Source organism: Pteropus vampyrus, unplaced genomic scaffold (assembly GCF_000151845.1).
Source record: "Pteropus vampyrus isolate Shadow unplaced genomic scaffold, Pvam_2.0 Scaffold57, whole genome shotgun sequence".
NCBI classification, from domain to species: Eukaryota; Metazoa; Chordata; class Mammalia; order Chiroptera; family Pteropodidae; genus Pteropus; species Pteropus vampyrus.
Window position 1 is genome coordinate 3,140,787 of NW_011888838.1, and position 435 is coordinate 3,141,221.

Genomic DNA, 435 nt, shown 5'->3' on the forward strand with positions numbered 1-435 from the left:
AAACTAGAAACAGAAGAAACCTTCTTTAACTTTATAAAGAGTATCTATAATAGAAACCTATGGATAACCTTATATTTAATAATAAAAAAATTAATATTTCCCCCTAAAATTAAAAGTAAGCAGAGCTGTGCACTTTCACCACTCCTATTCAATAGAATATTAGAAGTTTTAGACATTATTTAATTTTTAATATTATTTGTTCATAATTTTTAAGTTATTCTTAAATGCATTAATTTTAACATATTTCCTCAAAACAGCCATTGTAATGCTAAGAAAAAATATAACTTAGTTATTTTCCAAGACAAAGATAAGACTTTTGATTATATTAAAAATGTATCCAGACTTCTGCTAGGACTGAGTTGCAGATTTAATGTAGATAAATCTATAACAACATCAAAAAAAGGCCACTAGAGTCTGTCAAAAATTGATGTTTTA